Here is a 25,599-nt window from a genome sequence, read left to right as displayed (position 1 = left end):
TACGCCAGCGGCGCACCCGGGCCGCCTCGGCGCCCTGCGCAGCCGCACCCGGGCCGCCTCGGCGCTACGCCGGCGGCGCACCCGCAGCGCCCAGCCATTCACTCCGCGGCGGACGCGCCTGGCGTAAGGGGAGCCGCGGCACCCGCGGGAGCTACACCGACGGGCGGAGCTGGAAGAAACGCGATCTACGCCAATTGCGGAGCTCAGGAGGCCCCCCGCGCTAGTTTCGTTCCCAGAAAGGACGCGGTGGGGTGGGGTGGGGTGGGGTGGGGGGGAGTTGGGGCGGCTTCTGACGCATGCGTGGTGCCCCCCTGGTCGCCTCGCCGGGCCTTCGCGCGTCGGTTGCTCAGGCCTTGGGCTGGCTGATGGGAACGTGCAAACCCGGAGAGCGGACGCCCTCGGCCCCGAGGTCTCGGAGTGATCCATCAGGGTGTTGATCTGTACGCGGGTTAGACATCTCTTAATTAAATTAACTCCTCCCCCGCTGTCCCAGCAAACCGTTCCATTCTCGGGGCAAATCTGAACTTCAGTGCTATGTGCAAAGTGTTTTGCATAACTCCCCCCACCGCACCCCCATTTAAAGCGCACTTACAGTGGGGTCTTCCCAAACAGAAAGGAGAAGCGGAGTCTAAAAAGTATGCCACGTAATTCTGGTAGCTCTGGGTACCCTTCCAAGGACTCCCCACCGCTTTAACCAGTGGACAGTTTTACACCCAAAGGCAGAACCTTGATCTGCCCAGCAATTCCGGTAGACTCATGCCTACAGCCTGCTGGAGCTTGCATCCCTTGGCTCACACCGCCATTCACAGTGGCCTCCTCCCCACTTAAGCGACTAACAAACAACCCACAATTTTCTTAAAAGGAGGCTCGGCAAGTCCTTTGCTTCGTTATACATTACTCCGCTTCCTGGCTCTTAATTCATGTCTAGGCTTATTTGAATTCTGCCCGGATGCCTGTGTTTCTGTATTCAAACGGAGCGTACTTACTAGTGAAAGTGAATTCTGGGGGTGCTCTATGGGTGTCCAACGGAGTGCACATAACTCTGAGCAGCAGTAATTGCCAGCTTTATGTGTAAGGTACCTCCGACGTGCTTTGCATGTGTGTTAATTTAATACTCATAACATAGTGAAGAATGATTATCCAGGAAATGGAGACATAAGTAAGTAACTTGCCTGAGAGAACACAGAGAAGGAGGGGCATAGAGAACCAAACCTATTCAGTATGGCTAAGTGGCCTGTTTGGCATACTCGAACCCCATGAAAGAATCCGGTGTGCCTTTTATTCTCTGCCTCTACATGGAACATCTTCCAGGTGTTTAAGAAATGTCTGACTGAAAACACACTGCTTCTCAGAGCCCTCTCTTTCTCATCTGGGAAGCCAACCCATGACCTGACTCCTGCTATCAAAGGAAGAAGTTCTGAGAAGTCAAGCCAGACCTTGCTGCTAGTGGAAGAAGACAGTGGATGACCATAGTCCTAGACCCATGAGTAAATCCGGGAATTACATAAAAAGTATTGACTAAGTTGTTTAGAGTCTATCAGGTCATTGTAAGTAGATCCTTTTGATACAAAGCATAAAAACATCCAAGTGGCCCTTATATTTTAAGGTTTCTAATTAGATTGAACACTGTCGCTGTCTTTAAAATATATAATAAGTTTCAAATAAGATCGAGCACCTGTATCACATTTTCCAGCACCTTCGGGGATTGGGGGCTATGTATTTACTAAATAAATGCTTGCCTGGTTTGCTAAATACTTGGTGAAAGAGTGAAGTATGGCCCTGCAGAACAGTCAGTGGCTCCAGCTGTGGGTGGTATTCCTCTGTGCTCCCCACATCTCTCTCAGTCCTTTAAGATCTCCCAGAACTCCACAATGTGGGAACTTAAAGGGCTAATGTTCTTGCTCCTGCTGCCTCAATCACAGTATCATTTCACATATCTGTACCTGAATTTTAAAGGTAACCATCCTACCTCCATGAGACAGTATATTAAATTCCTTGGCCCTTTTAGTTCTTCCAAGGACTAGAAAAGAGTCAGGTACAATAACACCCTACCTTGAACTGTCACTGACGTAAGTCCATGTCAGAGACCCGGCTTTCCTTCTGATTTCAGAGAAAGTGCTCACCATCCACGACAAAGTGAAGATGATGATGAAATCTACAAAGAGTGGGACCGGTCCTAAGAAATCAATCCTTCAAACTCGATTGTTCTTTTCCTGAATCAAGATTAGTAAAAACCAATGATTTTTCTTTTTAATCTCCTTAAATTCACTTCAGTCTAAACACTGATTTTTCACATGGTCAAATATGTCTGGATCAGACAAGGAAGTTTTGCCTAGAGAAGTGATTATTTAAGAGAATGGGAAGATGAAGTGAAAAGTGAGGTATTTACTTCCAGAATAGAGATTTTTAAAACTGGGGAAAGAGGATGTCAGGAATAGGTAAGCAAAGGTTTGAACCTAGGCTTCAAAATTAGCGTTTATCCATCATTTCTAGAGGCTCTGTATTTCATACTTGGGAGTGAAATCCCAGCTCTGCAGTTCTTCCTGTTTCTCAAGAGCAAGACTGCGTGTCTGAAGAGCCCGACTCTTTGAGACAGTACAGGAAGATCGGCCAACATAGCCTCAGCGAGGGACAAACGTGACTGATGTACTTGTCAAGTGAAATTATGTAATAAGCTGAATTTCATAAATCTGCAGAGACTGAAATAGATTGGAGGTATGAAATAACACAAATATGTAAGCACTTCCCACCCAGAACAGAAAAACTGACTCGGTTATGATTTGCCAAGCTGACTATAACATTAAAATGGCTACCCACTTGTCTCTAGTTATGGAGGTGCTAAGAGAATGGCTTTGCTCTGAGGGTTGCTACTGCAGGAGCACCCATAGCAGAAAAGCTGTGGAGCTACTGGATTCACTCCGGCATGCTCTTCAGAAATAAAAATAAGACCGAGCTCCTGAGGAAGAGGGAGGCTCACTCAGAAGAATGAACCAAAGCAAAAGCAGTTATCCACGGGACATCAGAAGGATGTCTTGTCCCAAACCTACTACGCATACTCACACATCCCTGGAATTCCATATTTAGCCCTTCAGTGCTGGGCCTTGAGACCCCATGGACTTTGACCATGACAGAAGTTACTGTCTTTATGTTATTTATTTATGCTGCTCATGGAGTATATTTTTTCAGGCCTTTTATGAAAAAGAGGTTCCACAAAAGGAGCATACATGATTATCTAGATTCCTAAGGTGGAGGGCTGCAGGACAAAGATAAACAAAGAGCCCACTTCCCACTTTGCTGTCAGCCAACATTCCCCACTCAAGAACATGAAGATGTAGAAAGGCAGGCTTGGCACCCCCTACAGAGAGAGAACATAGGACCCAAGCAAGGGCCAACAGGCAGCTTTCGATCCTTTAAAATCCCAGTTACACAGCTGACTTGGCCTTCAAAAACTCAGCTCCTAGTCCAAAGGAATCAGAAGAAAAAAAAAAAGCAGCAAAAATGATCATATCAGTATTGCAAATCTTAGACGTCTTTACGATGATTACCCTTCAATTTAAGGAGAATCACCAACCTGGGAACAATTAACCGTGAGTCCCCTTAAATTAGTTGAAACGAATAAACACATATTTAGGATTCATTTTTAAAATGTCATCACATGAGAACAAGTTTCAGATCTTGCCCAAAGCTTCCAAGATAATGAGGCCAGTTTCACAACTAACATCTACAAAAGCAAGCAAGTCTGTCGTTTAAGCCAAGACACACTTAGCAGACATGGTGTAGTTTCGTGTGTTAAAACTTTTGACAGCAAGAATGCAGCAAAACTACATTTTAGGGGAAGCAATAAAGGAATTGTTGAAACAACAGTAGCAGTCACTGGCTGAAGAGACAGATGGCTTAGAAGTTAAGGGCATTTTTGCCCTCATAGAAGACCCTGGTTCAGTTCTCAGCACCCGTGTAGCAGCTCACAAACATCTGTAACTCTAGTTCCAGGGAAGCCAATACCCTCTTCTGACCTCCCCTGGAGTCAGGCACACACGTGGTGCACATACATGCATGCTGGGGACCAGGCACACACAGAATGCTCCTACATGCATTCACGCAAACCATTCATACCCACGAAGTAAATAAAACTAGTCTTTCAAGTGATGATTACAAGGATTTCTGAATGTCTCTTGTATTGCGTTCTAAGTAAGGAAGAATGCTTTATTTATAATAAAATAAGCTGCTTTTCTGCTCGTCAGAGAATGGCATAAATCACCACCTCTTTTCAGCGCACGGGTTGGAAGAAGCTTCAGGTAATTTCTCATGCTTGTAGGGAACATGTCTGGCAATGCCCACTAGTCTAGGACTCACGGTGCCCGGCTTGCTTGCTTTCTTGAGGATGAGCTCACCTATAGCACCAGATGATTTCATACTCGAATTTCATTCTAATTATTAGGATAAGGACATTGTTTCTCTAAGCAGTTATATTTCGTAGTTTGCCTTCCAAACCTAAACACATGAATTTACATGGTTTAAAAAATGTCAAGCAGCCGGGCAGTGGCGGCACACGCCTTTAATCCCAGCACTCAGGAAGTAGAGCCAGGTGGGTCTCTGTGAGTTCGAGGCCAGCCTGGGCTACAGAGTGAGATCCAGGCAGGCACCAAATCGACACAGAGAAACCCTGTCCCGGAAAACCAAAAAAAAAGTGTTAAGCAACATTTCAGTGTTTTAAACATAATTAATTCCTGATATAACACCATAAAGTGGATATTATGATGTCTGTCCATTTGATTAAAATACCTTGATGGCAGAGCCAGGACCCAGTCCTAGCCGTCTGACTCCTGAGATGGTATCCACACTCCTGCTTCTTATTATCAAGACTGTGCCAGAGGTTGGGAGGCAGCTTAGACCTGCAGGTGCTTGCCACACAAACATGAAGACCTGAGTGGGATCCTCAGAACCCAGGGAAAAAGTCCACGTGTGGTGGTGCATACCTGAAATCCTAGTGCTGGGGAAACCGAGACACATGCATCCATGGGGCTTCCTGACTAGCCATCTCAGCCTACTTGTGGGAGAGTGAGAGACTGTTTCAAAAACCAGGACAGAAGGCACCTGAGGAACACCACTGGAGGCTGTCCTCTGGTCCGTGTGTGCGCATGCGCATCTGCATACATGCACCCCCCCCACCCCCACCCCCACCCTCACCCCCTACCCTGCATGCCCCACACACATGCATGGCTGTGCCGGGCCTGACTGTTGTGACGATATCTGGCCAGTTTCTCTGAAATGGTAGCAATTAAAACATGAAGGGAAAAGGATCCATAAACCAGCGTCTATAAACGCTGTGGGCCAATGGAAACTTTTTTTTTTTTTTTTTTTTTTTTTTTTTGGTTTTTCGAGACAGGGTTTCTCTGTGTAGCTTTGCGCCTTTCCTGGAACTCGCTTTGGAGACCAGGCTGGCCTCGAACTCACAGAGATCCGCCTGGCTCTGCCTCCCGAGTGCTGGGATTAAAGGCGTGCGCCACCACCGCCCGGCAAATGGAAACTTTAAATGCAACGTTAAAAGAAACAAAGAACAAACACAAGAACATGTTGAGATGCTTGTATTGTGAACTTTGGTTCGTCTCTTTTTTTGCTTTATCTTCAACTTCACTAGCTTAAATCCACTCCGAGGGTGACATGCAATTCAGTCTTTTAAACCAGAATGTTAGTTAGCCAGTCCAGTTTTACATTCATTTCAGAGCCTCCCTCCCTATCATGGCCATTTGATCTTGGCGTTCAAGTTATGTATTTATATCAGTAAAGTTATATTAAAAATTAAGCGGATCAGGTGTGTGTTAAGGACTTCACTCCTACAAATGTAAATATGAGCAACTAATGTGCAGATCCATCAGGCCTCAGTAGGGTTCACTAAAATATACCCAAGCAGATTTAAAGTGAAAGTCATTAGTCTGCCTTGGAAAACAGACCAGTATGGAGCAAGCACGACTTTGAACTTCTATTACATGCCGGTCACTGCAGTAAGTAACTGGCGTACCAGGGTGGACAAAACGAGATTCTGGCCTTAAACAGCGTATGGTCTGGTGGAGGAGGTAATTAAAGACGTAATTATAGCATAGGGCGGCAAATCCTGGGCCAGACAGAGGTGTAGTTGCTATGGCTGCAAAGGTAAAAATGGGTTACACTCAGGCTTCCTGAAATTAGTAACATCTGACATGTGACTTAAGGATGAGTGGAAGAGAGCCAGGTAAAAAACGTGGGGTCGGGCCGGGCGGTGGTGGCGCACGCCTTTAATCCCAGCACTCGGGAGGCAGAGCCAGGCGGATCTCTGTGAGTTCGAGGCCAGCCTGGTCTCCAAAGCGAGTGCCAGGAAAGGCGCAAAGCTACACAGAGAAACTCTGTCTCGAAAAACCAAAAAAAAAAAACAAAAAAAACAAAAAAAACAAAAACGTGGGGTCATGGGAGATGATCCACACAGATGTGTTGTGTGAATGAAAGCATGGTTTTCAGATTAGGGAACTGAAACAACTCTCTCTCTCTCTCTCTCTCTCTCTCTCTCTCTCTCTCTCTCTCTCTCTCTCTCCCCCTCTCCCTCTCGCTCTGTCTCTCTCTCTCTCTCTGTTTTATTTTAATTTTTTTTGACATGGGGCATTAGGAGAGATGAGGCAGGCCTGGAAGCAGGGCCTTTATGACCACGTCAAGGCGTCTGGGTGCTGGAGCGCATGAAGAGCCTCAGAATTTAAAGCAGACAGGTGGTGTGAGCTCAGGCAAGAAGGGAATGAAGGGAGATTGGTGTGGGAGGCAGAAGTGGTCTTCCCCCTTCCCAAAGATGCCCTGGTTGTGACCCATGGGCCTGTGGACACGTTAAACCCAGAAGGAATGGAAGCTGATTATGGACTTAAGGGCCTAGACACAAGTCTGTAAAAGAGAAAGATCAAGAGGGAGAAGGGGAGAGTCTGCAGCAGATAAAAGTAGGGGGGAGGTGAGACGGCTCCGTGGGCAAAGCTGCTTGCTGCCAAGCCTGGCCGGCCACCCACACTCGACCCCAGAGCCCACATGTTGGAAAGAGAGAACCGACTCCTGCGCATTGTCCTCTGACCCCCACATTTGCACCTATGCACCCTCCTCCCCAAGCTGTTTTAAAAAGATGTCAGAAGGAAAATGGCCGGTGACTCTGGATCCTCTACACAGATGGGATGTGGGCAGTCTCGGGAAGCTAGCATGATGAAGAAGTTGGATCCTCCCACTTAGAGCCTCCAGAAAGAAAGGTGGCCTTGTTGGTACCTGGGTTTTTGTACAAGGATGCCCAAGCCAAGCCTCTGACCTACAGGTACAGTGAGAGAATGATTTTTTTTTTAAGTTTTAAGACACCAAATCTATGGTAACATGTTTTAGCAGTATTAGAAAACTGAAGTTAGAAGTTGAAGAGGTAGAGTCCAATTTGAAGATAATCTTTACTCTGTACCTGTGGCCTTAATTTGGTCATCCTTCATCTTTATTATCTCTGAGAAGGGCCATACCTCACGGGGTTCGGGTCATTTAATTTCTATGGGGTGTCAGTATAACAAATACACTAACATTGGCATACACGATTCAAATAGAAATACCTACTATAAGATGAACGAATCCTAAAAACACCATGCTAAGTGAAATATAGCAGTCAAAAGCATGCTATTGCATGATATTACTTCTGTGAGATGCTTAGAATGGGCAATTCATAAAGATAGGAAATAGAAGAGAGGGGCTGGGGCAGCATGGGAGAGAAGTACTGAAGGAATGAATGACTAGTTAATATTTAGTGGGTACAGAGTGTCTGTTTGGGATGGTAAAAATAGGGTAAAAGAAAATAGACTAAAGTGTCACAATAAATATAAAATAAATAAATATACTGCCTAGTACATATAGTATTCGAGGAATTGGAATTTATTATACCACATAAATGACTATTTAGAGTTTTTGTGGGTTAGTTAGATTATTGTTTGGTTGTTTTTTGAGATAAGATCTCACTATATATCTTCGGTTGGCCTGGAGCTCATGCTGTAACTCAGTAGGTTCTCCATATTGATCCTCCAGCCTCAGTGTGCAAGTGCTGAAATATCAGCTGTATAACACTACCTCTAGGGTTCCGTGGGGGGTTTGTTTTTATTTTAGTACTAGGCATGGACCCCAGGGCCTAAGGCATGTTAAGCATACTTTCTACCATTGACATTCCTTAACCCTATAGGATTATGATATAGGTTATGAGCTATTTCTTAACTCCTATATACATTTTATTAGTTGTTTTGTTTTTTGTTTTTTGAATTTTGTTCCCGGGAGTAGCGGCATACACCTTTAATCTTGATCCTCAGGATGGAGAGGCAGTTTGATCTCTGTGAACTCAAGGCCAGCCTGGTCTACAGAGTGAGTTTCAGGACAGTCAGGGTTACACAGAGAAAAGGAAAGGAAAGGAAGGAAGGAAGGAAGGAAGGAAGGAAGGAAGGAAGGAAGGAAGGAAGGAAAGGAGGAAGGAAGGAAGGAAGGAAGGAAGGAAGGAAGGAAGAAAGGAAGGAAGGAAGGAAAGGAGGAAGGAAGGAAGGAAGGAAGGAAGGAAGGAAGGAAGGAAGGAAAAATATTTTGTCATTTTCTATCTAGATTTGAAATACGAACTTCACATAGGAAATAATAGCTTTGTCACTGGAGAGCTTCTGAATCAACCACCATTTGGCATTTACAGGGGCCAGAATAACACTACTATTCTTCAGCTCAGTGTGCTCTTCGCCCGTGTGTGTGTGTGTGTGTGTGTGTGTGTGTGTGTGTGTGTGTGTGTGTGTGTGTGTATGTGCATGTGGGGATCGGAAAGAAGGAGGGAGACAACTACGGATGTCACATCTGCCTTTATTTTGAGACGGAGTCTCTTTGGCCTGGAGCTTATCAGGTCGGCTGGCTGGCCAGTGTGAGCCCTTGTGACCCACCTGTCTCCTCCACCCCAGTACTGGGATTGTAAGCACACATCAGCACATTCAGCTTCTCCATGTGGGTTCTGGGGCTCAAACTCAGGTTTCCTCGCTTGCAAGGCAAGCGCTTTACCAAGTGAGCTTTCTTGAAATGCAGCAGTTAGATTGGTCATGGGTGGAGCTACAGACACACCTTAAAAATGATGCGATGCTATTTTAAAATTAATTGGCTCAGATTCAAAACAGATCCACCCTCCTTGCAGTAAAATTTAAAGTAACTAATTTACATTTAACCTAATTAAACTTTCATCTGTGTTTATAAGTAGGGCTCTCATGGTCTACTTATATCTCATTTTACTTGAATTTTTGTACTGAGAAAAGTACATCTCTTAATTTATTTACTGCACTTGTATAGTATCTAAGATAATACTTAACAGCGTTAAGAAACAAGTGTAGTGGCTGATAATCTGACTTTCTGTGTCAACGAGGTAATGGGGTAGCAACAAGGAGTAGAGAGAAAATAAAAGCTAACACAATATTACGACAACAACAAAGTGCTGACCACCCCTCATTTATAAGAACTACACAGCTGATTTGTGAGCTAGACATGGCTAAATAATTTGGCCAATTTGGGGTGGGATGGGTGGGTTCTGCCAATTATAGATGATTGTCTAGTAAAGGAAGATGAGAAGGTGACTGAGAAATTTAGTTTCAAAACTCTAGTCTTGTCTCATTTATCATCCAATTCCACCCTACTGTCGCTTGGCACTTCACGCACACCATAGGTAAACAGGTGGCTATCTTGAAAAATGTTTTATCCATCCCAATATCCATCCCAAGAATTGCTAAAAGAAGAGACAATCTGGTGGAACATCATTTGACTGGTTAGGATGTATAAGTGGATTGTCATTATTATTATTATTTATTAATTAATTAAAATAATTACCATTATTTAATAACTATGTCACAGGAAACACGGGCAGACTCCTTGGTTTCACAGTATTGACTCTCTCTCAGCACAGGGCAATGAAATCAGAAGGGCCTGCACCCCTCAGCACTTCCCATGAGCACTCCTCCATGCCCTCTGCCTTCTCTTCCCTCCTTCTCATAGCCATGGTTACTTCCAAAGACTGTCTTCTGTACCTACTTGACGCCCTTTCTCAAGTCACCTAGCGAAGTGGGGCTTCTCTCCTACCACATCCCCCAGACTGTCACCGGCCGACCTTAGTCACTAAACCATTTTGCCACTTTTAAAATGATACTCAACTTTATTTCTCAGAGTCCCCTGCTTCTTCCCTCAGATGCTCAGGAAGTTGATGAGTTTGACAGGGGGAGAAGACATGCCTAGAACAGACACCTGAAACTGGTAGCCAAAGCGGGGGGTTCCCTTTTGATTGCCCCCCCCCCCCGTAGACTATAGCAGCCCCTCTCCTCCATCGTGGAGCTCACGTCCCCTTAAGAACAATCTGCCATACGCTGCTATGTTGAGAGCAGACAGCATTCTTCTGGCTTCCCTTAACCTCTCTAGTAGTTCATTTCCTAATTTATTCAAGGGCTCTTATTTTCAGCCCTTGACACGTAGGCCCTCTCTTCTGAGTCCTTTTATTTGCTATCGTATACTGGTGTTTGCAAAGGAGTGTTTTAAGGACCACTTGCATCCACATCTCTGAGCACTGTTATTCAATGTGCAGAGCCCCACCTTCCCTGGGCCACTGAGGAGTGAGAACCAAATTCTGCATTTTAAATCAGTGTCTCAGAATCTGTTTTTAAAATACCAGATTGGAGGAGCTGGACAGGTAACTCAGTAGCAGGATGCTTGCCTAGCATGCTTAAGGGCCGAGTTCGGTCTCTCCAAACCAAACCAAACTGGAGAATCACAACAATACACTCATCCTGAATAATTTTACATACCACTGTTGAGCGTACTGTCTATAACTATGAGACTGTAACAGAGGTTGGTTGGGTGCCTTGGGAAGAAAAGAGGTTTGTTTAGCTCAGTTTTAGAGGCTGGAAGTTCCAGATCAGGTGGCTGCCTGCTGAGAGCCTCGTGTGTGAGCCACACCACGGCAGAAGGCATAGTGAAAGCAATTGCATGCATTAGAGAGGACACTGTGGAGTGGGCAGCTCCAATGAGGAAGGGCCTGGGGCCAAGCTTCTCCTCTATAATAACATTCTCACAGGCATTAATCGCCATCCTGTGGGAAGTACCTCAATCACTTCTGAGAGGCATTCTAAAGACCAAATGACCTTCCACGAGGCCCCACCTCTTAAAAGCCTAAAGCCCCCCTCCACATCCCCACACTGAGTAGCCAGCTTCTGACACTTTTGGTTTCAAGTACAAACCACATCCAGACTACAGCAAGTCCCACGGTTTCAGTTACTAATTATATGCTGGTGACATCCATCTCTGTTTTAGACGTGAACATGACAGCGGGCTGTCTCATGAGCGACTCAAACGTACACACCTCATTGCTCAATACACACCATTGCTCGATACACACCATTGCTCGCTCAGTTCTCGGAATGGTTCTATTATACTTCCTGGAAGGGTAGAGGAAAGAAACGGAAGTGATGTAATCATTCCGGTCTTCTCTGGTCTACACTCTATCAATACCTTTAGGTTCTCTTCTAACAATTCTTTTTCTTCCCCCCGACTCTGGCCTGGATCTTCTGGGCTCCAGCCATCCTCCTGCCTCCTCAGCCTTGAAAGTAGCTGGAATCCTAGGTACAGGCCACCTAGGTTGCACTGGTTGGCCCTCACGACTTGACCCTTGCATCTCATTATACCCCCAAAAGTTATGTATTATCTAGAACTAGCTGGCTCCTGATAAAGCCCGCCTCCAATCTGTCCTGCACAGTACAAGTCAGTAACTTGGTCCACTACTCTGCTACACAAAACTTCCAGGAACTCCCACACCCCTTGAGGTGAGCAAACGAGCTGACCAACACTTGACCAAGACTGTTCCTGAAGTGGCTCTGCAGATTCATCTCTCACTACTCCATTGTACAACTGGAGTGTCCGGCAGGGTAGCCACGAGGCTACTACGTCTGGCCACCAAGTACTTGAAATGTGGGTCGTCCAAACAAACGGATACACGACGTTTTCCTATCCATGATATGCTGAGGTGACATTTCAAATCCACGGGCTAAGTAAACGTGTCAACATTTGACCAGCTTCTTCACACTGTCTCAGCGCTACCTGTGGTTTGCAGTGTGAACGATGCGTTTCTCGAACTCTGGCCGGGCCACGCCGAAGGACTTGCTCTGCGTCCTAAAATCCTATGCTTCCCAGTGCTTGCAACACCTCCCTCCCTCCATCTCCCGCTTGTCCTCCGGGGCTCTGCTGAAGCATAGCTCCAGCTTCCTCACTCCTCTCCCTAACCAGACCCATTCTGGTTTAGAAACCCTCCTACACGTTAGCAATTACATGCCCCACCACCGCACATAGCCCGCGCACGTGGTTCATTTGTCTCCACCTTCTGTGAACCGGGATGTGTCCTACGCTCACCACCTCCTGGGTAGCAGGGGCTAGCACCTCAACATCCTGTACACGGCTTAGCACAAAGGCGCTACCTCCTAAGCTCGACTTTTAGAATGACTATTGCAAATGGCTTCTCTGGACCCAAAACCAGGAAGTATGGCTGACGGCATATGTACAGGATGGATTATTGTATAAATATCTCACCTCATCCTTGTCTACATCCTATTCAACAACATATCCAACTCACTCTAACTTTTTTTGTGCCCAGGAAAAGCTTCAAACTGTACCAATGACTGTGACCAAGGAAATGATAAGACAACAAAGTGAACACAGGTTTTGTCTCCTAAATATTTCAAACTCGCTTTAATGCTAAAGGACATTCACTGCGAGAAAAATTACCTATTCGTTGGAAAACATTTTTATAGCATTTCCCAAGATCAAGTCTTTGCAGGAATTTAAATGAGGCTTCAAATCAAATCATTTTCTTTATAATCCTGCAAGGTTGGCATTCACAGAGAAGTTTTCAGCACATCAAAAATTCTGGCACACTCATATCATAATTAACGTTTGCCACACTACTTGCTTTTTGAAAAAAAAAATACTGTGTGCCAAATATAAAAGCAGTAAGAACAGACAGTAACAATTTACTTCCTTCAACTACATCAGATAGAAATTTTCAGTGACATCCTCAGCATTCATTCAATTTGACCACTCTGAGATTTCAAACAAAGAAATGTTTTCAGTCGTCTCGGGCCTAACTACAGCTTCCCTTCCTTTACATTTTTATAAGATTACAGCTTGTTGAGGATGATATTATAAATCTCCATGTTGTTTAAGAGTCCTAGTGTTACCCTTTGGGACACTCCTTGACACCGTCTGCATTCTCAATCCTGAGGGAGGAGCTTCACTAATTGAATGAGAGCGGATGAGAGACATGGCGGTTGACTGAAAGAGCTCCCAGGGAGGAATCTGAAAGGACTGAAGCAGGAAAATAAAATTTTGTGTTATGTTATAACTCAAGTTTCAAATAAATACCCATGAGTCTATATTGATACAAAACAAATGATCGAGTACACCGGCAAATGTAGAGGAGAGACAAATAGTCCATGTAGAATTTAAAATGATGGATGTGGACTTTCGATGAAGAGGCTAGACCTAACTTCCCTGTCATCAGACGTGGGCTGTGCTTGATAACTTCCTTTCAGAGAATAAGGCAGAGAGGAGAAAGAGCAGCTATTTCTCTAGCAGAGGAATCTGCCAGATGCTCTCAGCTTGGCTGCCAGAGTCAGCAGCAGTGATAAATCAGGTTGTCGATGTGCCTCGGATATGATGTGATGAAAATGGACTTGAGGGTGTACTGTGTGGAAGAACACATGTGTGGAACAGCTGTGATGCCATGGGTTTGATCCCCAGCAACTTAGCATTAGCACAAACACATACACACACACACACACACACACACACACACACACACACACACACCACACACACACACACACACACACATTCACACACAAAAACACACAGAGGCTCATGGTCACACAGAAATTATCTTCCTGATAGGCAAATGGACTCTACAAGTTCAAGTCCAGCCTGGTCTGTGTAGCAAGTTCTGGACCAGCCAGCAATACAAAGTGAGACCCTGTCTCAAGGGAAAAAAAAGTGTATCTGCATGAGCCAGGTACAGTGGTGTGTGCCTAGAGTACCAAATACTCAGGAGGCTGAGGCAGAAGGATTGCTTAAGCCAAGGAATTAAAGGCCAGGCCAACACAGCAGGATCTCTATCTCTAGGTCTCTACGTAGATAGTTGATAGATAATAGATAGATAATAGATACATAGATAGATAGATAGATAGATAGAGAGAGAGAGAGAGAGAGAGAGAGAGAGAGAGAGATAGATAGGTAGATAGATAGATGGGCTAGAAAATAATTAACATTAATTCATAATAGTAGCAAACATGAGTGTAAGAAGTTGATAATAGGGGAAAGTGTGGCATATAAGATCTTTCTATATTATATTTGTAATATTCTATAACTCCAAAATGCCCTAAAATAGTTTATTTTTTAAAATCTTTAATCTTTATTGACCTCTTGTCAACTTTTATTGAGTTTTTACATTTCATCCTGAATGCTCAGATAATGCCCTCCTTTTAGAAACACTTCTTTAACATCTTCAAAAATACTTTTAGCTCTGAGACTGCACTCTTCCAATCTCTGTTTCTTAACTTCGATTGCCTTATCACTTCTCAGTATGAGTCAGGGGAAAAGAACCTCAACAACTCCCACAACTTCAACTGTGTCCTTTATATTGAATATTCCAAGATCTATATTCTGAGCCTAGTCTCTCTTGCAAAAGGTCAGGCTTTCTTTCCAAATACCAAGTAGACATTTCTACCCACAGACCTTCCAGGATATTCAACTCAGTATGTCCAAAGGAGAAATCCCCTTTTAAAGCACTAATCCTATGGTGTCCCCAGTTATGATTAATGGATGACCATTGTAGCTTTGCCAGTCATTCTGACAGGTCCTTACATATGCTCATGACTATTTTCTTTACCGTCCTCATTCTCTGATCACATACCAATATTCTTTTAGGGTAATTATATCTGTTCCCTTTGCTTCACTCAATTAATTTTCTTGAATACTAACCAATCCATTGTTCAAAAACTCCATGGCCAATTTGTGAAGTGAGGAGGTAAGCCGAGGTACAGCTGGGACCTAAGATCAGGGTATGGGATAGCAGTGGGAGATGTCACTGGTTTATATTCTTTAGGAAAGAAACAAAACTCACTTGGTGTGATGCAAAACTCACTGTTGCCTCTCGGAGCCAGATTACAGGCATAGGCTAATTCCAATGGGCATGGCAGGACCCTGCCTACTGCCTCTGTCCATTATTGATGTGCTGCTTATCAAGTAAGTATCCCCGAGAATCTGGTAGCCAAGGAGCATTGCAATGTAAGGTCTTCGTTCCTGAGACCCGGGACTCCTTTGTCGACATTGCACAAAAGCAATCACAACGTGATGACTGCCACGGGAATGGGAACATTCTCCTTTGCTTTAGTCCTGACAGGTGGCTGTTATGTCATGAAGCCATTCACATTCTCCTTCCTCCTTGTTCACAGAACCCTGACTTTATTGAGACAATGGAAATCGTGTTATCACATGGGAGGCAAAAGCCAAGCTCGAAATGGTTTCTCCTTAATTAGTCTAAATCAAGTGGTTTGCAGACATATACATGTCAGGGCCCTTTCCATTCTCTAAGACTCTTAAAGACTACAAAGTGCATTTGGGTACATGGATTATTTTTATCAATATTTACTATGACATGATAATTTCATTCATTAGAAATAAGTATAAGCTAGCTATGTGGAGGCTCATTCTTGTAATCCCAAATTTGAAATGCTAAGGCAAACGATTGTCATAAATTTGAGCCCTGTGTAGGACTACATGGTGAGTTCCAAATCAGGCCAGCCTTTAGCAACAAAGAGAAATCATGTCTGAAAAAGGAAGGAAGAAAATAAAAATGAAAAAAGAAAGACACATCATAAATATGTATTATTCTAGATAATACTTTATAGAAAATAATTTTAGTTTTCATAATAAGGAAATCCATTCATCTTATTAATTGAAGGCATGGCCTCTCATATCTAGTGTTGGGTTCAATCTGTTGATTTGGTCTCAAGCTGTTGCTATGGTCTCTTTCTAGTCTCATAGGAGCATTTACTTTAAAGAGGAAGGAGAATTGTAATAGGCTTTCCACATTGTTTTTCGATATCTTCCTTTAATATTAGAGTAACATTCAAGAACCAGTGGTTTCTTGCAGGTTGATTACAACATAAAATCGGGAAAGAAATCAGTGAGCTTTTCACTCTGATACTTTCAGAGTTTTGTTCTTTTACTCAAGTATGATTCTGTAACCTGCATCAGTCATTGGAAAAAATATTGGCTCACTGGGTCATGTGGATCTTTCTAATGTTGACATATTTCATCACAGCATCTAAAATATCAGTCTGGTTAATACCACCACCAATCTCCTCAGCTCGTCAGAGAAGTCTCTCAGTCCTGGGAAGCTGCCAAGCTCCCAGGGGTGGAAGTGAGTTCTCCAACACTCTAATTTTCCTCTGAAAGCGGGGATTTTATCATTTGCAGCAAACCCAGCCAGTTGTTTTCCTTGAGCTGACAGGCTTAGTTTATTCATGTACAAGAAATGTCTGCAAAAGACTCAAGTCTGAGCAGCCACATTCTGCTTGTTAGTCTTTCAGAGGGAAAACAAGTGTTATAAAAAGTGAACATTTCACCTCATGATTCAAAGGACTGCATCAGGGATGCTGAGGTGAGACAGCAGGCACTGGAAAAAAACCAAACCATGGGACTTTACATCAGCTCTTGACAGTGAAGGGTGTGACCGTTAGCACCATTTGGTGACTCTCCTTTAATTGATGTTAAACTGTGGGCAGAGTTTACCATACATACCATGGTCACTTCTGCATTTTCAGTGAAGTGGAAAGACAAGAAAGGATTTAGGACCTCAGGTTCAGGGACCACTGATGACTTCAGCTTATGAGATGCATTGTTCCATTTCATTCACTAATGAACTCTGGAAGAGACATGTGAGATGCGCCTGTCCAATGAGCGAAGGGACCTCTGGGAAAGGTACTTCCTTTGAACAAGACACATCTAACAGAAATTGCCCTTTTCTGACTGTGGATTTATGGACTACATGAGAACACTGGAAATTACTCACCCAAGAGGCAAACAACACCCCTAATTTGGGAAAATAGAAGAAAAGACATCAGGGTAATACGATGTCAGTATTGAACAATCAAATTAATTGTTCAACCCTAGGACTACCTTCCCTTGAGAATTCTAGCTATGGGAGGTAATTCTTCACTGATTAAGTGATGTTTAGACAGGTATTCTGTTCCTTAGAGTCCAACCATCTCTACCCAGATAGGTTCTCATATTTCCCATCAACCTACCAGGATCAACCCAAGAGTCTGGTCCCCAGTGCCAGATACATTTCAAGCTCTGTGAAATGAGCAAAATCAAATAAAATCATTACAAGCCGTTTAACAAGGAACAGAGGCTGAAAGGAGGCACGCCAAGTTGAGTAACTAGAATTGTGGTTTATATGGAGGCAAGTCTAACAAAAAAAGGAAAAGTTAAATTTTAATACAGGAATACTGAGAACTCTCAAAGAGATAGGAACATAACATCAGGCACTCAAGGATTAAAACACATTACTAACCAGGAGAACAAAGTAACCGGGTTTGCAGAGGCAAAGACACACAAGTACCAAGATGCCAAACAAAGCTGGGCCCAGGGGTCCAGCCTGTCATCTGAACTATTTAGAAACTGAGGTAGCAAAGTTGACTGTTTGAGAACTGCTTAGACTATAGGGTGAGGGTAAAGCTAGTCTGCACAACCCAGTGGGACGCTACCTCAAAATAAAAAGTAAAAAGAGGTTTGGAAACACAGCTCAGTGGTGGATCCCTTGCCTAGCATTCAGGAAACTCTGCTTCCATCCCCATGACCCCAAAACAAAATAAATAAATGAATACATAAATAAACATAAAAAAGGAGATACAGTATAGATGTATTTTTTGTGTATGCGTTAGGACAATTAGTGTTCTACCACCCAAAATGAAGGTGATTAAGAGAAGCAAAGAGAGGAAATCTGGGCCTTGTCAAGTTGTAGCAAAGAGGTATTTATAAAATCAGCCTGTTGTTTTGATAGGTGAATACAGGTCCGGAATTTTCTTGTCTAATTCTTTTAATCTTTAACTATCACTTTAGTTTCTACGAGATTCAGAAAATGGAATGTTTAAATCAGAGAAATCGAAGAGAGGGAAAAAGCTGGACTTAAGAACCCCAAACCATTCTTTTTCAGTTACCCTGCCCACTTCCCTTTTATACGTCAATGGAAAAGCAGAAATGACCTGCGGCGCCTCTGCCTTTCAAGATCTGAGTTCCTGCTTCTACAAAAAGAACCTAGTCTACTTTATAGAGCAGTTTTGAGAGAAAAAAAAAAATCCGTAAACATATACACGTTGACTCCTCTAGTGCATAATAATCTTAAAACCAAAGATGTTATGTTTTAAACTCACACATAAACGAGAGTCACATTACTTACATACTTCAGCTCATATGAGTTGAGGAACGAGTAAACGTGACCACATCAAAGCTAATTAGAGGTTGCAAAATAAAAAGTACCGCCTCCATATCATCATCAGAAGAGGCCAAATTCTCAAGTAGTCAAGGGTCCAGACTCAGGAAGAAAAGATAAACCCAGGATTCTTAACTGGTATTCTGATATTAGCAGATACAGTTTTAGGACTGGACAGAAAGGAGAAGCGTGGATTGGGACCATGGTTTGTGTTTGACTTTTTACTCCAAAGAATTCCTGAAAAAAGTTTGGAAATAATTTTACTACACATGAAAAGCCTGATTGAATTCCTCTTGAAATATCAAAACCGACATAGAAAATACAGGCTCTGACATCCTGAGCCCCAGCAATGGAAATTCTGTACCTAAAGTAAGAGACGCAGTCACAGCAGGAAGGAGCCGAGTCAGAAACCACTCTCTGTAGAAACAGTAAGTGGTCATATACACAGCAGGAACTAAGCACTTAATGAAGCTCTCCCTGTGTCGTGAGGACATTCTAGTTGTTTTGTTCTTTATAGTTTATTAATAATGATCAATATATCCCTAAATTTCTGCATTCCTCACTACATTGTAATGGTGTAAGACTGCCCGTACAGTGAAGTCAATACCCCCTCCTGTCTCTGTTGTAAAGAAATATAGAAGTTATAACCACATTTTATAGTCTGGTAATTTATTAATTAATTAATTTATTTTGATTTTTCAGGAGAGGGACCCTGGCTATCCTGGAATTTGCTCTGTAGACCAGGCTGGCCTACCCCTGCCTCCTGAGTGCTAGGATTAAAAGTGTGTGCCACCATCATCTGACTCGGGTACATATTTTTTAAATCACAAAGTGGAACTGTTTTCTAGAAAAGTTTTTATAAACAATTTCAAATCAAAGATTAGCAAGGGAAAATTTATTTCCATTCTATAACGTGCTTTGTGAAACATTTGATGACACCAACATAAGACAAGACAGGCTATCAGCAAGTGTGTTTTGTTTGTCTTTTAAGGTCCTGGGGACTGAATCCATGGTCACATATGTCAGGAAGCACTCTACCACTGAGTTAACATCCCCAGCATTATCAGTAAATTTAAGTAAATTATAATAGAGTGAATTAGGGTGGAGTTCCACTGTAATTTGATGGACAGAGGTGTAGCTCAGTGTTAGAGCACTTGTCTGGAATGCCTAAGTTTTGTGACCTGAACCCCACAACACACACACACACACACACACACACACACACACACACACACACACACACACCACACTTCTAAACTTTAAAATAGCATTTTGTTTTGAAGATGGTGTAAGAGAAAAAAAAGCATGCTTACAAGTATACAGCTTGGAGCTACGTTATGTCGAAGGTTTTCTAATTGGACACTCACTCTGACATTTATAATATAGCCGTTGTTGAGATGGCTACTTCCATTCTTCCATCAATAGCGTAGAAAAATTTCTTCTCCAAATTATCCATTTCAGTTAGGTAGCACAGGAAAAAAATTAATGCTTAACTATTGATAGTTTCATTAGCCCACAAAAAGGAATTGATGTGAGTCGTTGTATGAGCGGAGAGCCCTTAACCCATGACACACCCTGGCCAGCATTAGGCGCTGTGATCAGCCTGTGGTTAGATACAGATCTAGGTACTGAGTTTGCAGTTGCTGGTGTTGCTGTTAAATTCAACATGAATATGACGCTGGGGACATGGCAGCCAGAGAAGACAGATGCAATTTATCTCAGATACTGAGTTGACAAGAAAGACCTGGTTCTAGGCATTGTGAGGGTGGATATGGATTATATGGGTGGAAGAATTTTTACCAAAAGAGAGAAAAGTGGAGAAAAAGAAATGGAAGTGAGAGTAAGTTAAGTAAGTACTTAATCTGCAATGTGTGAGTGACCGCTCGGTGAGGGGGTCAAGGACTAGAACTGCCAGTGTCACTTCTCAGTGACAGAACACTTGAGCTGCTTTGAAGAGAAGGGAGGCTTGCTTTTTGGCCCAGAGTGTCAGAGAATGACAGGGTAGGTGTGACAGCTGGAACAGCTCTGACTTGAGCAGAAGTATGAGGGGCTGAATAGAGAGAGCCAGGACCAGAATCAAAGCTGGGCGAATAGCTTGAAAACCTGCACCCCGGAACCCACCTCTGCCCGTCACACCTTCCATCCCCAAAGGATGTTCCCCAAACCCTCGAAACAGTTGAACACTTGAAGATCTAGCATCCAAACACGTGAGCCTATGAGGGATATTTCTCCTCACACCATAACAGTAACAGAATACACAGCTCAAATCCCAAAGATGCTATTGAGCCAGGAAAATAAAAATAAAAATCAAGTCTTTCAGATGCATCTGGAAGATACTTGCAGTCGTTAGACTGGATAAAATTGGAGAGAATGAAGAGAGAGCTCAGGACTGCTGACTAGAAAACTTAGGAATTGGCTCTATTTTCATTAGGCTAACTTACATGATCTGACATCTCTGCTTATTATTATTATTATTATTATTATTATTATTATTATTATTACTTTTCTTGAAAGAGCTTCCCTGATGCCTTTATCCGAAGCAGTGGTGCCTGCACCATCTCTCCTCATCCTTCAAAGAGCTTGTCAGAAGTTGTGGCTGACTAGTTTTGACTATTTTGCCTTTGCGTGTCCACTAGAAAGTGGTTTTATGAGGTAAAGTCTTTTTTGTTTCAATCTGCACTACTTATGCTTAGCACAGCCTCAGCCGCACAATACATATCCCACAAACACCTAGCAATGAGTCGAAGCGGGGTGTGGCCGTTGGTCAGCACAAGAGGAACCGATTAAGGCTGTAAGGGAAATTGAACAATGATAAATCTCTGCAATGGCTTCAGAGGCTAGTCAGGCTTTTATTTTGACCTCTCCTAGAGGGAAAACAAATGAAGTAGCGAAGGATGAGAGACAGGGTGTGGCTCCACGGTAGAGCACACACTTAGCATGTGCCAGCCCTTGGGTTCGATCCCCAGAACTCAAACAAATACAAAAGAGCAAGTAGCAAAGGCTCCAAGGGTTTTGCTTCAACATCTCCTTCCATGGAGGACCTGTGATGAAGAATGTGTATGAAGAATTTTACACGTTTAAAGTAGAGACAATTTCTCCAGGGTTCTCTCATAAGCTCCTAGGATGGAGGCAACATCTGCACCTCCTGGTTCTCTTATGTATGATGAATAGTCCATAAATGTTTACTGTTTCAATGTATGCTTTAATTATAGCTTTTAAACATCCTCTTACATGCTTTAATTATAGTTTTGGCAAATGAGTTAGAAATGACACTAATTTTGCTGGCATTTTTTTTTTTTTGGTCTTATTCAAATTGCCCATTTCTCCAAATGCTTTATATACCAGAAGTCCATTAACAAAGTGTGTTTCAACCTCTCCTTGCATAGCCCTTGCACTGAGGCCTAAACATGCTGTTCACACAACCAAAGCTGCCAGAAGTATGAGGTCTGCCCTGTGTGACGTTGGGAGCCATCCACTCCCGTCGTCCTCACAGTTCCTGTTCCTTTTCAGGGAGTTTCTGCTGCTCCTCTGGTACTTCAAGATTGTCAGGACAGCATCTGACCTTGACAGACTACGTACATCTTTCTTCCCTTGGGTTTACCTGTCTTGTTTCCAACTCCTTCTTCGTTTCGTTTTCTACCCTACAAGTCACTGTCTAGCTGTGGATTAATGCAACATACACAGCATATTGGAATGGGTAGGGCTTAGAAGAATCTCTTCCTCGTTTTTCAGCTACTCTTGTGGGCATGTAGATTTGAGCAACATAATTGCCCTTATGGTGTGCTGCCAATGATGAGAAGCTGGTGCTGCCCAAATTCCATCGCCAGCGCTGGCTCTGCTGCACAGAATGGTGTACGCATACACTGACTTTAAATGAATACCTGCATGCTTACTCCACTTTAAGATGGAAGAATGGACCATTATCGAAACCATAACTCTTCTGCCTCATGGCTAGCCGGTTACGTGTCACTGGAAACGGGCCGAGGGCATTTTTTTTTTTTTCCAATGCAATTTTCTCAACCTATTTCAAAATGTTTTAAGAGCTGGCCCAAGACCGAACTCACCAAAGTCATCCTAGCAATTTGGAATCTACACAGATCACTGGTGCAAAAGAAGCAGGCAAACAAACCCAAGCCCCTCCTGAGCTGGATGACCCCTCAGGAAAGAGCGAAGCCCTCATTTGATATAGAAAGGTGATATTTTAAAACACACAATTTTAAGGCAAATGTTTGAGCAGTGGAGAATTTACTGATGCATCATCATGAATACATTTTCCCCCAGGAAACATAGATTAATGCTTCGAGATAAAAACAGCCAAGGGACGTGGGAAGACAGTTATGTGCAGAAAGAGAAACTGCATCTCCAGGCTACAACTATTTATCAATTTTCCTGCCAATAAAACTTGCCAGCCGGTTTGTGGGCCTGGGGTACAGATGAGCAACTTTCTATGGAAAAATCATGTCTTTGGGGGGAAATTTGCTCAGGGAAATTATTACCCAACAGCAGCATCTTACCTGGTGTCCCCTGAACCCTTATCAGTACCCCCGTACAGGAGTTTCTCCAGTGGGATCCAGCTACATCTCTGCTCTGTAGGAAGAGTGACTAAAAACCTCCCCTAAAATCAAGGGATATGATTTGGTTTTTGAAAAGAAGCTTTTCAAATTTAATTTCCACATAATTTAAAAGTTTTAAGGGCTTTTTAAATAAGGTAATTATCTAGATTAGTAATACCTCTCTTGCAACCAAGAAAAAATAACTTCTATTATGTTTAGTTTAAAAATGTGTTTATTATCTTTTTTTTTTTCTTTTCTTTTTTGATAAAAGTCTCTATGTAGCCCTGGCTGACCTGGAACTCTCCATGTAGACCAGGCTGGTGCCAAATTCACAGAGATCCACCTACTTCTGCCCCCTGGGTTCTAGGATTAAAGGTGTGCATCACCACAACCCTGTTCTTCTCTTGTCTGTTTATCAGAGAATGATAGCATCAAGAGAGAAAAGGTAAAGTGGAAAGTACCCTTCATCTAACCACACTATCGAGACATGATTGGATTCATTGCAAAGCAGTCCCACTATCTGAATCTCAGTGAGAGCTTTTTATCTTGCAGTTTCTGATTATAAGAGTGATGTGTCCACAATGGAAAGAAGAAAAAAAAATCCACCAGAACAGAAGAAAAAATTAGAAATGTTTAATTTCGAGTTTAGGAAGGCTAAGAAGTGACTAACTTAGAAAGGATTTAAAGTTCTGAGAAGACTATAATTCCCCATATGTTGTTCAAGTCAAGTCAGTATCAAGATAGACATTGCAAATCACATGCTTACTTAAACTGATAGCTTTTCCATAGATCTTTTTTTGAAAATGAGGTCAGGGTGAGGGGGAGTGTTTAGACTGGCAAGATGGTTCAGTGGGTGAAGGGGCTTGCCACCAAACCTGATGATCTGGGTTCAATTCCCCTAAACTTACATGGTAGAAGGAGAGAGCCAAGTCCTGCAACTTGTCCTCTGACCACGGCGTGTGCACAAGAATGTGCACACACGCACCCCCCCCCCACACACACACACACACAGAGAGAGAGAGAGAGAGAGAGAGAGAGAGAGAGAGAGAGAGAGAGAGAGAGAGAGAGAGAGAGAGAGACTGTGTGTGCACGCACGGTAAATCAAACTCAGGGCCTCATGCATGCTAGACAAGCTTGTTAGTGCTGGACTGTGCCTCCAGCTCACTCCAGGTTTTTCCTTATAAAGTTTAAGTTCATCACCACTGAACTTCCTTCCACTTTGCTCTCTGCTCTGCTGGTGTTGACTGAAAAGTCAAACTGGGCAAAGGCCTTCTCTTAAACATGTATTTCCTGGCTTGTTTCCCAGCCCAAAGACTCATACAGAATTGGTCCTTACTGAATGGATTTGGGATGGGGATGCAGAGTGGTGAAGATGCTCTCCTTCCACAGCTGGCTAACTAGAATAAACTGTCAGCAGGGCTTTACATATTCCATGCTTTACTGCACAAAACCCGCTCTTCTCAAATGTTAGTTCCTGTCCAAATTAACTTTTTGCAGTTTGAGAGAAAGCGTCCACTCACGAGAGAAGTATCCACTTCCCCCCCTCCCGAATAGAGAGCTAGCACATACTACATCTTTTATACATGTGAAGAACAGACCACTCTATATCCACAGATGCTTTATAGTGCATCATGGGGATTCTGATTGGTGAATGATTCTGCTCCTTTATTTTTTTCCTGATCATGGACTTTTTGAAAATAAGAATGCCTTCATTTTAACATTGGAAACTTTGGTCCAGTTTTTCCAAATGCTTATATTTGTTGTGTGTGTGTGTGTGTGTGTGTGTGTGTGTGTGTGTGTGTGTGTGTGTGTGTGTCAGGGCAGAGTATCTATAGCTCCTCAGTTGACTTGGTTTTGATTTTTGTTTGGCTTTCCTTCCTTCCTTCTTTCCTTCCTTCCTTCCTTCCTTCCTTCCTTCCTTCCTTCCTTCCTTCCTTTCTTTCTTTCTTTCTTTCTTTCTTTCTTTCTCTCTCTCTCTTTTTTTCTTTCTGAATGACCAGAACATCTTTACTCTAATGGAATACTTTTGCATGATAAGTACAAATTCACAATGTTTTGGGGCTCTTTCATCTGCAAGTATTTAAAAGAAGAAACTTGTTGAGAAACAAAAGAATAACATGAATAAATATGTGTGAAACATTACAGATACTTTGCTCCCTTTAAAACTGAAGGGGCTGGTGGGGAGGTGGCACCTTAGTGGTAGAGCGTATACCAGACACGTGCGGTGCTGGGTCTGATGCCTGGCACTGAAAACAAATTGACAACCCCTAGTTTTATAAAATGAAAAGTGTTTTATTTTTCTGGACAAGTTTTTGCTTGAGAGCTAAACTACGTAGTTAATGCAGGGCCTCAAACTTTAGCTGGAGCGCCAAAGTGAAAAGAACTCTCCATAAAACTTTAAGTGGAGGATACCAGCTTCTTGTTCCATAGTATTTGGTTCACAGTGATCTATTTCACTTAGGGGACATACATACGGGACACTTT

At 43.0% G+C, this 25,599-nt stretch overlaps 1 protein-coding gene across 1 annotated transcript in view; it reads right to left on the bottom strand.

The window, feature by feature from the left end:
- The window catches only part of Slc39a10 (solute carrier family 39 member 10), a 125,922-nt gene that overhangs the window by 50,106 nt on the left and 50,217 nt on the right, over positions 1-25,599 (bottom strand). The gene's annotated exons all lie outside the window — the stretch shown is intronic.

Source organism: Peromyscus californicus, unplaced genomic scaffold, assembly GCF_007827085.1.
Source record: "Peromyscus californicus insignis strain IS unplaced genomic scaffold, ASM782708v3 Scaffold_21__1_contigs__length_65335640, whole genome shotgun sequence".
Classification (NCBI taxonomy): Eukaryota; Metazoa; Chordata; class Mammalia; order Rodentia; family Cricetidae; genus Peromyscus; species Peromyscus californicus.
The sequence above is the reverse complement of the archived record's forward strand: the minus strand, read 5'-3'. Positions and strand labels throughout refer to the sequence as shown.